Source organism: Panthera leo, chromosome B2 (assembly GCF_018350215.1).
Source record: "Panthera leo isolate Ple1 chromosome B2, P.leo_Ple1_pat1.1, whole genome shotgun sequence".
NCBI lineage: Eukaryota > Metazoa > Chordata > Mammalia > Carnivora > Felidae > Panthera > Panthera leo.
Genome location: NC_056683.1, coordinates 121683891 through 121695038, shown reverse-complemented (window position 1 = coordinate 121695038; position 11148 = coordinate 121683891). Strand labels below are relative to the sequence as shown.

Sequence of the window (11148 nt, the reverse complement as noted above, 5' to 3'; positions counted from 1 at the left end):
AAACAGAAATCTAGAGAACATGTATGGAAATGGACGTTGAGGGTGTGGGATAATAGAGAAAGGAACATAAAACTATATCAGGTTGAATTTATTAATTTCTCAGTAAGCAGAAATTCTGTATTGAATTATGCAGCTTGGGGAGTTAGAAAGGGCTTGAACAGTTTCTTTGGCTGGTTGGCTGAAACATGGACCAAATGGTGGCCCACAGTGAGCAAGTTGGAAATGCTGGACATGCCTAGTTTAATGTAGAAGAAGGGCCTCAAAGACTTATGGAGATTGGAATGGACTTGTCTTTTAAGACATACTCACTCACTCTGGGAGTGTCCAGAATATGTACCTTTCATCAAGACTGTAAGAAATAAATTTGTGAGGGAAGCCCCAGCATTCTTTTTTTTTAATTTTTAATGTTTATTTATTTTTGAGAGAGAGAGACAGAGTGTGAGTGGGGGAAGGGCAAAGACAGAGTAAGACACAAAATCCAAAGCAGGCTCCAGGCTCTGAGCTGTCAGCACAGAGCCTGACGCACAGCTCGAACTCACGAACCTTGAAATCATGACTTGAGCCAAAATCGGACGCTTAATCAACTGAGCCACCCAGGCACCCCCCAGCATCCTTGAAGAGCTTCGATCATTATTCTCTGGAGGCCAGACCTTACAGTGGGGACTGCAGTCCTTGAATTGGGAAACCTAAATGTAACGAGAGTAAATGGATCATGGTGTGGCAGGGGTGAAATGAGGGCATTCAACTACCAAAGGCAAGGTGGGCAGGGTTACCATAATAGCAGAGTGAAAGCAACAGTCACAACAGTCCGACTCATACAGACCTATGATACTGGCTAGCTGAACATGGTGTTCCTAGAAGTGAAATAAGCAGCACGTCTACTAAATTCTTACATGATCTGTATAAGCAAAAAAGTTCTAAGTTAAATGAAAAGTCTAACCTGAATCATAAAAACAGAGAGCCATGGCCTCTCCCAGACTTGAGCCAGTTTACGGACCCAGAACCCCTTGACTAAAGGGGAGGCCAAATCCCCTTGAGGAAGGGCCCCAGTACACTGCCAAAAATTTATACTATTAATCTTTCTCCCAGTCTTTCCCACAGGGACTTATGGCTCTTTACCAGAGGACCTGTACATTGGGGAAAAGAAAATAATCAGATCTCCCAGGGACTACTGGACACTGGCTCTGAACTGACACTAATTCCGAGAAATCCAAAATATCACTGTGGTCCCCAGCTAGAGTAAAGGCTTATAAAAGTCAATGGAGTTTGAGCCCAGGTCCACCTCACTGTAGGCCTATCAGTTCCATCAAACCCAGTGGGTCGACCAAAATGACCCATAGTTATTTTTCAGTTTTGGAACTCATAATTAGATTAGACAGACTTAACAGCTGGCAGAACTCCCACATTAGTTTTCTGACTTGCGGAGTTAGGGTTATTATGGTGAGAAAGCCAAGTGGAAGCCACTAGAACTGCCTTTACCTAGGAAAATAGTAAAACAAAAGCAATACACATTCCTAGAGGGATGGCAGAGATTAGTGCTACCATCAAAGATTTGAAAAATTGCAGAGATGATGGTTCCCACCACATCCCCATTCAACATGCCTATTTGGCTATACAAAAGACAGATGGATCTTAGAGAATAACAGTGGACTACTGTATGTTTAAGGATGTGGTGACTCCAGTTACAGCTACTATATCAGATGTGGTTTCATTGCTTGAGCAAATTAACACATCTCCTAGTACCTGATATCCAGCTATTGATCTTGCAAAAGCCTTTTTCTCCATCCCTGTCATTTAAAGCCCACTGGAAGCAGTTTGCTTTCAGTGGGCAAAGCCAGCAAGAGACCTTCACTGTTCTACCTCAGGAGTATATCAATTCTCTAGCCATGTCATAATTTAGTTCATAGAGATCTTGATCACCTTTCTCTCCACAAGATATCATACTGGTCTATTACACTGATGGCATTGAACTGATTGGATCTGGCAAGCAAGAAGTATCCTAACCTTGTTGGGAAGACATTTGTGTGTCAGTGGGTGAGAAATAAATAAAAAATTGTGAGGGGTCCAGTGGTGTGGGGCATGTCAAGATATCCCTTCCAACACGAAGGATAAGTTGCTGTATCCAGCACCCCCTCTCCAACCAGAAAAAAGGCACACCACTAAAAGGGCCTCTTTGTATTTTGGAGGTAACATATCCCTCATTTGGGTGTGCTACTCCAGACCATTTACCAAGTAACCTGTAAAGCTGCTAGTTTTGAGTGGGGCCCAGAATTTAAAGAGGCTTTGCAACATGTCCATGCAAGCTGCTCTGCTACTTGGGCCATATGATTTGGCAGGCAGATCCAAAGATGCTTGAAATATCAGTGGCAGACAGAAATCCTATTTAGAGCTTTTGGCGGACTCCTATAGGTAAATCACAGTGTAGGCTCTTGGATTTTGGGAAAAAGTCCTGCCATCTTCCACAGATAACTACTCTCCTTTTGAGACTTATACAGGGTCTTATTAGAAGCTGACTGCTTGGGGCGCCTGGGTGGCGCAGTCAGTTAAGCGTCCGACTTCAGCCAGGTCACGATCTCGCGGTCCGTGAGTTCGAGCCCCGAGTCAGGCTCTGGGCTGATGGCTCGGAGCCTGGAGCCTGTTTCCGATTCTGTGTCTCCCTCTCTCTGCCCCTCCCCCGTTCATGCTCTGTCTCTCTCTGTCCCAAAAATAAATTAAAAAAAACGTTGAAAAAAAAATTTAAAAAAAAAAAAAAAAGAAGCTGACTGCTTAATGGTTGGCCCACCAAGTTAGGAAGCAATCCCACTGCCCATCATGAGCTGGGTGCTATCTTACCCATCGAGCCATAGAGTTGGGCATACACAGCAGGACTCCATCATCAAATGGAACTGGTATATACATGGACTTCTAGAAGGTTGACCTGCCTATGGCCATTACTGAGTGTCCAACCTGTCAGCAGCAGAAACCAACACTGAGTCCCTAACATCACACTATTCCCTGAAGTAATCATCCATCTATCTGGTAGCAGGTTGATTCCACTGGATCCCTTCCATTATAGAAGGGACAGAGTTTTATTTTTAGTGGAATAGACACTCTGAATATTGATTTGCCTTCCTTTAATTCAATGTTTCTGCCAAAACTACCACTTAGACATATAGAATATCTTACGCACTGTCATGTATTCCATACAACATTGCTTCTGATAAAGGAATTCACTTCACAGCAAATGAGCTGTGGTCATGGGCGTGGGCTCACAGAATTTCCTGGTCTTACTGTGTTACGCATCATCCTTAAGCAACTGACTTGATAGACCAGTAGAATGGTCTTTTGAAGACTCAGCTATAGCACAAGCTAGATGCTAATACCTTGCAGGACTGGAACAAGGTTTTCCAGATGGCTGTGTATGATCTGAATCAATGTTCAATATATGGAATTATTTCTGCAATAACTGGAATTCATGGGTCCAGGAATCAAAGGATGGAAACAGGAGTAGCAGCACTCACTATTACTCTTAATGCCTCACTAGCAAAATTTTTGCTTCCTGTTCTTGCAACTTTCTGTCTGCTGGCTTAGAGGTCTTAGTTCCTAAGGAAGGAATGCTTTCACCCGGAGACACAACAATGATTCCATTGAACTAGAAGTTAAGCCTGCCACCTGACCACTTTGGACTCATTGTGTCTGAGTCAACAGGCAAAGAAGGGAGTTACTGTGCTGTCTTGGGTGACTGATTCTGACTGCTAATGGGAAATTGGACTGCTACTCTACAATGCAGAGCAGGAAGAGTATGTCTGAAATATATCTCTTAGTATTCCCATACTTTGTGATTAAGGTCACTAGAAGACTAAAAAAAAAAAAAAACAAAAAAAACAATCCAGGCAGAACTACTAATAGCCCAGACCCTTCAAGAATAAAGGTTTTGGTCACCTCATCAGGTAATCAACCATGACCAGCTAAGGTGCTTGATGAAGGCAGAGTGAATACAAAATGGGTAGTAAAAGAAGGTAGTGATAAATACTAGCTATGACCATGTAACCAGTTACAGAAATAAGCACTTAATTGTCATGAGTTTTTTCTTCTTATTTTTTTGTGAATATACTTACATGTATATTAGCTTATGTATATCTCTGTCTTATTTCCTCTCTTATTCCCCTGTTATGTAACATAAAATGTATTAACTTTGTATAATACTTAAGTATTGCTAATTTTACATCATAGTATTTAAGTTATAAGATATCAAGAAGAATAGCAAACATCACTCAAGGACTTTACCTCCTCTTCTAGAGAAGGGGCATTTTCAGTTGTATGCAAGATGGTTGTATGGTCCTAGATAAAATTATGACCTTGTTATTGTCTTCATTTGGAGAGTAATTATGGCTTAAAGAGATGCATATGGCTGACAAGTTGATAAGGGATCAATTGTAATGGTTAAGTTTAAGTGTCAACTTGACTGAGCCATGAGGTGCCCTGATATTTATTAAAAAAATTATTCTGGGTGTTTCTATGAAGTGTTTCTGGGTGTTTTTGGATGAGTTTAACATTTAAATAGAGAGACTGAGTAAAGTAGATTGCCCACTCTAATGTGGGTGGGTCTCATTCAACCCATCAAAGGCCTAAATAGAACTAAAAGGCTCAGTTGAGTAAGAGAGAATTCCTCCTGCCAGACTGCCATTGAGCTGGAACATCAGTGTTCTTCCATCAGACTCAAATTCAAACATCAACTCTTCTGGGTCTTGAGCTTGTCATGCTTCGGACTAGAACTACACCATTACCTCTTATGGTTCTTGGGCATTTAGACTCAAACTGGAACTGGAACTATACCATTAGCTCTCCTAGACCTCCAGCTTACTGACAGCAAATTTTTGAACTTGTTGGCCTCCATAATCACATGAGCTAATTCCTTATAAAAAATCAACAGAACATATATGTACTCAATTTATAATTTCATATATATCCCATCGATTCTGTTTCTCTGTAGCATCCTAATGCATGAAGTTTCAGGGTTGGTTAATTTAGTAGCACAGAAGTATTAAGGACCAGATTCTTGCCATCTTCTCATTCTGCCATCTTAATATCTTGCTTATCAGCTTATGCTGGTTCTTCTCATGGTGCATGTGACTGCAGCAGCTGTAGACCACTTCTTCATCCAGCTACATCCAGAGTCAGAATAATGTTAATGGTTTTTTAAAACATGTTTCTTTCTTAAAACAAGCCTTTCTGAGAAGTAACCAGCAGACATCCCCTCATCCAAAGATGAAATGAAAATTGGCCAGAAAGATGACATGCCTCTTCTTAATCCAGTCTCTGGAGAACAGAATCAAATTACAATGATTGGCTAAGAATAGTCAGATTTATCCTCTTGAAACAAAGGATCGGAGTCACTTTTCCCGAGCCAATGGCTACATAGCAGGTGAACAACTGGATAAGTTTTAACAGCAAGAAAGAAGAGGGAAATAAACTTGAAAGCAAACACCAGGATCTACTATAACTTTCCTACCCTAGGATAGCCCTCCATTTCCATGGAGATGGGAATCTGAATTTTCCTAATGGTTCTGAACCTCAAAATCAGATTTTCCCACTAAGTGACTACGAGCTGTAGGATAATAAGTGTTCACAGTGCAGATTTCTTCACTCACCTCCTCCCACCCCACCCCACGTGTAGGTGCCAAGAGCCCTCCTCAATAAACCTCTCATATACAAATCTCAGGGTCCGTTTTCTGGAGAATCCAGCCTTCTCAGGAGTAGACAACAGAGGGGACTGGGCTACAGTTGATGGGATATTCAGGTGTGCTCTACTAGTGGAGACTATGTTCTGATGTCTTCTCCAGAGCAGGAATTGTATCTGTGGTGAAATGCATTACAACTTCTGTAACTTCTGTTTGTCTTAATTCGTATATAAAAGTTCAAATTTAAGATCAAAATTTCTCCTAACCTAGCTACGGAGACAGATACATTTAAAAAAAAAAATAGTTGTCTAAAAAAGCACACAAGTAGATTTCTAAGGAAAAGCTTTAAGCAAAAGATTTGCAAATGTTATTCTTTTCTTCCTTTGTGCTGATATCTTTCATAAAAAGGCATGGCCACCTTTGCATAAATTGCTTTAAAAACAATGATCAAAGTATATTTGATTCATCTGTTCCCATCAGAAGGAAACATCATTACTAGGCAGTGTCTAGGATTTCATAACCCATTTGGAGATTTTTCAAAGGATCTCCCATAAACACCTATAAGATGCAAGGCACAGTCTTGGAGATACAGAAGGGAGTAGGATATATCGCCTTAAGGAGCTTATACCCTAGTGGAGTATAAAGAGAAGAGGAAAAATGTAATGTGATAAATGCATGAGGGGTGAGGGTATTATGAGATGACACATCATGTCATCTCATTCAGCCTACAGGATAGGAGAGGCTTATCAGAAGTAAGTCAGAAGTGCACCTAGCAGAAAATAGGCTTGTAAGGAGGAAGGGAATTCCTGGAAGAGAGGAAGATATGCATAGAACTACATGTAAGACCAAACAGGAATCATTCTAAAAATTGGAAGTATTACTACTATACTCCCAACACCCAGATCAGCGCCCAACAGATGCTGAATCCTCAATTAGTATTCGCTAAGTAGATGAGCGAATAAATGAAATAGTTGTACTCAGTTGATACATAAGAGTGTAAGGAAGGAAAGGGGTAAACATGATGTTGGAAGAGTACATGAAGAGTCTTCCTAATATGTCAACCTTATTCTGAAAGATATGGAAAACTTAAAAATTCAAGCATGGTGGCTATGAGCAGAGCCATTGACAGCCATGCACAGAATAGATTTAGAGGCACAACTGAGGTGGGGAGTTTAGTAAAGAGACCATCACAGAATCCAGGCAAGAAATAGTGGGGACTTAATAAAAAGCAACAGAAACAGAGAAATTGTAAAAATCTATGAATCGTGGGGATAGTTTCAAAGTAGTATGAACAAGTCTTGGGTAACATTTTGGATGTGGGTCTTTGGTGAGATACAAACACCATTTGCTTTGAAAAACCTTGGGAATTTTATTGGCCATTTAGAGTACACCACATAATGTGAGTTAGTCAGTTGTCCAAACTGAACCTATCTCTGAAAGAGAAACCTTCACAAAGTCATTATAATCCCCAATGGTACCATATCTTCTCTAGTTTTCTCTGTTCTAACCCCTTCCATTTCCATGGTAACCCATGTCATAAAGATAAAATAAAGAAATACTTCTGATATCTCTATTTTTCAGGGCTCTTGTTTTTCTTTGATGTTCAAAAAATTGTCCTTGACACCCAATTTTAATTACTCTGAAGAAATAACAAATCAACTAAACATTACCAAAGGGGGAAACATATATTTTGTACATTTCTCAATCTATATTCTTTTTCCAGGGTAGCTGCAGCTAAGCCCCAAACTAAGATATTTACAGAACTTAATCATGTTCGCAAGAATAATAAGCTGGAACATACAAAAGCAACAGGAAGGCCTTGCTGGCCACTCTGTATTGTGCCACCTTGAAGACATGATCACAGATAGTAAAAACAATGGGGGAGAGAAAAAATTAAAAGTTCTATTCTCCTCCAAGTTCACTCTAGCTGTTCTGTTTCAGTATTAGATCTTTTCATGATTAACACCAGCCTTCTAGAGTCAGTCTCCAAAATCTGCCAACTTAATTTTTTTATATTCCTACATGGTGTAATTCATCAATAAGCTTGAGATGCAGCAGGAGGGTACTAATTTCAAATATGGCATGACATGAGCTAGAATAAAGTATCATCATCATTATGTGAGTCACGTATCACCCACTTTTCTCACAGATAGGTTCACTGTAAGATGAAGAGTAAAGGAGGAAGAATAAAAATTTTTCAACCCTAGTCCCAAGGCTAATATCATATATGTTAACATTTTCATTCCATGTGTTAAAAATTTGTTAAGTGAAAAATTTAACAAGTGAAATTTATGTTAAATGAAATCTGGGGTATCAGGCACCAGGTGGCATTATCAAGCAAAAGTGTGTCACATCCATTCAAAGCAGTGAGATCTGCCCACAGAATAACGTTGAACCACATAGCATGTCTTTCTTGTGGCCTGCTTCCAGTTGCCTTGTCTGTCTTGCTGATTCCTATTATGTGGATCCCATTTGGGGTTTCTAGTGTCTTTTCTATTTGACCCTTGGCATCGCCCCTTCAATAACAGTAATTGTCTCTGAAATCTACCACATTGACACTTTCCCCTTACATTAAGCTTGAGGACACCAGCAGATCTCCAGGTTTGCCCCATGTCTGGTGTTGCTATAGCTTGTACAGTACATGCTTTTAGGACCCATCAGTGAGCCATGGAAAATATACACGTTAAGACTGGGCATTCAAAATTGGATTGTGATGAGGGTTACCCAATGTATAAATTTGCTAAAAATCATTAAACTGTACACTGGGAATAGGTGAATCTTCTGATCTGTAAATTACACCTCAGAAAAGCATAAAAGAAAAGGTTTGGTCAGATAATGAAAGTAGGTGGCACAAGTTTGGATCGACACTGAACCCAACAACAACAACAAGAGTAAATATAGACGGTGCTATCATCATGACAAGGACTGACCACACAGAAAATCAGCACATTGGGGCAAATCATAGGATCTGTTAGTTACATCAGTTCCCAGTTACGGGAAGATTGGAGAACTATTAAAAACCCTATTATTAAAAACCCTTGTTGTTGATGATGGTGATTCAGCAGAGTTAACATTGGGATCTCAATGCTTCCCAATTGCTGGGAAGGGCACTGCAGCAAGGAATTTGCGTTTGTCAATTGGGGCTTTAGTATGTAAACCAACACTGTTCAATGCAAGGACACAAAAAAATGATTTCTTACAAAGGTATGAGGTCATTTACAGAACCGAACAATAAAGCATTGGATAGAATATTGAAAGAAACAGGACAGGGCCAGCAGCCTCAGTTCAATGGTGAGACTGGGCCATGGTGCACATGTAAGGCCTCAGTTCCAGTACCTAAGGAAGTGCTCAGTGACCATGGGGCCCAACTCGTCCCAGGACTCAAAGGACATGAGTTTTGGTCGCTGGCGCCACCCTGCAGCACCACGTCCAGACCTTCATGTCCCCAGGCAGCAGTGGCCAGGGCAGAGCTGCCCGGAGCTGACCTCATAGCCCAGGCCCCAAGCCTGTGGTGATTTCCACCTGCGCTGCGTCCACCAGAAGCGCGCGTTCACGGACAGTGTTTCAGAGACGTGGGAAGCCGCCGCTGCAGCTGCAGCGCGCGTGCACGTCCGGGTTCCCGAACACAAACATCAAAATGGTGATCGCTGCCTGTCCAGCGAGAAGAGGGAGAGACAGGAGGCGCCGGGTTCCCCGTGAAACCCGAGCAGGCCCACATCTCGCCCCTGGCCATCGACATTCCAGACACCACGGCCCACTTCATCAGCCCCCTCGCCTCCGGCTGCGGGAACCACCAGTGCTGCAAACTGGCCCATCCAGCCCCTGGGGAGTACAAAACCTGCTGTGGAATCCCATCTGACTTCAATTTAATGGCCCACAACTCACAGACAGAAAACGAACAGGAAGCTTCTGGGTAGAGACAGCCTAAAGGCTGATACGAAGCCACCTTATTCCTGCACACAATCATACAAGTAATTACGATGTTTCCTGATAAACCACTCACCCTAAATGGAATGTATGTGCACATCACTAAAAAATTATCCATACTACAAGGGCAAGCAGAATTCAATACGCCACAATGTCTCTCTGAATTGTTATTGCATCAAAGTACCAGGTTCCCAGGAAGAACCAGGTAAAGGTTCCTTCTGGAGGATAGATCCTGCCTCCGAAAGCAAATTAGTTGAGTAGGTTTTTAGGAAAGGAGGTCTAGGGTCTTGCTTCAGAATCCCTCTGGGACTGCTCTCGGAAGTGCCCGGCCTCTCCCAACCCCGCTGGAGCCTGTCTGCTCACGTCAGTGGCGCTCAGACCACCCCCCACCCCCCAACCCCCCCCCACCCCCCACCTCCCAGGGGTCGAGAGAAGATTCAACAGCCCTGGAGCCCAAGCCTGGCGCCTCACAGCCCCTACGGGCCTTCGTCCAGGAGGGCACCAGGCTCGCCTCCGTCTAGTCCACCCATCTGAATGGCCCGTCACCTCCACCGTCGCAGCCCCGGTGACCACCTCCACCTCCCAGCAGCCTGCCACGCAGACGGTTCGCGCCATGCACTGGATCCCTGTGGTGCCAGTCACCAGCGAGGCCCGCCTGGCCCCAGCGAACGCGTACGCTGTCGCCAGGCAGGTGGCCAGTCACTCAGGTGGCCGTGCCGGCCCCTCCTAAGCAAGAGCCTCAAGACCTGTGTGAAGGCCACGAAGAAGGAAAAGTGAAAGTAGAACCTATTCCTGCGGTTAGCCGTGCCACACGAGGCGCCGCTAGCGGGATCATTCAGATGTGACAGGCCACCCCGGTTCAGACGGTCACCTCCAGGTCGGCACCAGCTACCAATAAAAACTGTAAAGCAAAACGGGACTCACGTGGTGCCAATCCGCGCCGCGGGGCACGGCCGGGCGTCGGAGGCAGTGGCGAGTGGTTGGAAGCGGCTGGCGACACACACGTCGGGGTCGGGGTCGGCGTCTCTGCCCACAGAGTGCGGGAACTGCGACCTGTCGGAATGGCTGCCGCAGAAGCGGGTCCCGACCGCAGGCGGCCAGAGCTTCGTCTCGCGGCGAGCATGGGAAAGCTGCAGGCCGCCATGCGGGAGGACGGCGTCCAAGTCTGGCCACTAGGAGAGCTTTTCTTACTTTACTGTCAACTCTGTGGTGCCAGAAGGGGACGCTGCCTCCCACCCACGTTGCCAGCGCATTCTCTCGGCAGGTAGAGGCCCCTGCGGTCTGACTTCTCCTCAGCGCTGGAAACAAAAATGCAGGCGGCCTTCAGTTAAAGACGGAAGTCACACCTGCACAAAGCCATACGCGGAAGGAAACCTCCTTCCGGCAGCGGGGTCCTTCCGAGAGGGCCCAAGGCTTGGGGCAAGCTGACCTGCCAGGGCGTCGCGGGGGCCACCTCGCCTCGCTCAGGGGACTTGTGGGCAGGGCACTGTGGGTAAGACAGTTTTTTGTTGTTCCCATGTGGAATTAGAATATTTCGACGTGTACTTTCTTTACCAAATGG

At 44.0% G+C, this 11148-nt stretch overlaps 1 pseudogene; it reads left to right on the top strand.

Annotated features, from left to right (window-relative positions):
• Positions 1–8948: 8948 nt before the first annotated feature.
• On the top strand, positions 8949–10763 carry LOC122220769 (annotated as a pseudogene).
• Positions 10764–11148: the final 385 nt, after the last annotated feature.